Consider the following 1,430-nt stretch of genomic DNA (forward strand, 5'->3'; position numbering starts at 1 on the left):
TCCAGACACGTGTTTGTTCAGCGACGTCAGGACTCCTGCCTAGGTGGGAGGGACACCTCGGGATTCTCCTCGAGTCTTGGCATGGCAATTGGGACGCGTCTCCACGTGAGGCGGGAGACCCAGGGTCCCTTTCCACGTGCCACAGGGATCCTGGGACTCCTATCCATTTTCAAGAGCAGTCAGGCATCGTCTCCTTTGGAAGCATTGATCTCCGCAGACCTCTCGAGTTCTCAAAGGATGTGAGGCCTCCGGTCGCGATGAGGCGGAGAATTAGGTCTTTCTCTGTGGTCTCCACAGGGGATTCAGACATCCCTTCTTCTTGGGAGATGCAAAGCGAGCCTGCATTCAATTCACTGCAGGGATATCCGGTCTTACTTCGAGTCAGAGCATCTCGGTGTCCATTCCACTTGAGGCCACAAACTCAGGATCCCACTCACATACCTGTAGCTGAGAGAAGCCTCCTCTTGAGGTGCTTGTGGAAACTTGGTATTCTTCTTGAGTCGAAGCCAGGTACTAAGCTCTCATCTCGAGTTGATTAGGGGTCAACGGAGCCCTTTCATGTTGCTACAGTGACCTCAGGATCCCTCTAGACTTGAGACAGTGATCTTGGGTTTTCTCTGGAGTGCCATCAAGGAAATCAAGGCTCCTTTCACGTTTGATGTGGAAAACGGAATTGATCTACACGCAGTGCAAGGGAATCGGGCCTATCTCGCGGCGAGGGGGAAGTCTCATGGTTTTTTTTCGAGTTGTGGCCGGACCTGTGGTATATTCTCGAGTTAGGACGGGGAGGGCCCTTACAGACACGTGTTGGTTCAGCGACGTCAGCACTCGTTCCTAGGTGCGAAGGACACCTCCGGATTCTGGTAAAGTCTTGGCATCGCAATTGGGACGCGTCTCCACATGAGGCGGGAGACCCAGCATCCCTTTCCACGTGCCACAGGGATCCTGGGACTCCTATCCATTATCAAGAGGAGTCAGGCATCGTCTCTTTGGAAGCATTTATCTCCGCAGACCTCTCGAGTTTTCAAAGGATGTGAGGCCTCCGGTCGCGATGAGGCGGAGAAGTGCGTCTTTGTGGTCTCCACAGGGGATTCAGACATCCCTTCGTCTTGGGAGATGCAAGAAGAGCCTGCATTCAATTCACTGCAGGGATATCCGGCCTTACTTCGAGTCAGAGCATCTCGGTGTCCATTCCACTTGAGGCCACAAACTCAGGGTCCCTCTCACATACCTGTAGCTGAGAGAAGCCTCCTCTTGAGGTGCTTATGGAAACTTGGTATTCCTCTTGAGACGAAGCCAGGGACTAACCTCTCATCTCGAGTTGATTTAGGGTCCAGGGAGCCCTTTCCTGTTGCTCCAGTGACCTCAGGATCCCTCTAGACTTGAGACCGTGATCTTGGGTTTTCTCTGGAGGGCCACCAAGGAAATCA

Source organism: Dama dama, chromosome 13 (assembly GCF_033118175.1).
Source record: "Dama dama isolate Ldn47 chromosome 13, ASM3311817v1, whole genome shotgun sequence".
Taxonomy (NCBI): domain Eukaryota; kingdom Metazoa; phylum Chordata; class Mammalia; order Artiodactyla; family Cervidae; genus Dama; species Dama dama.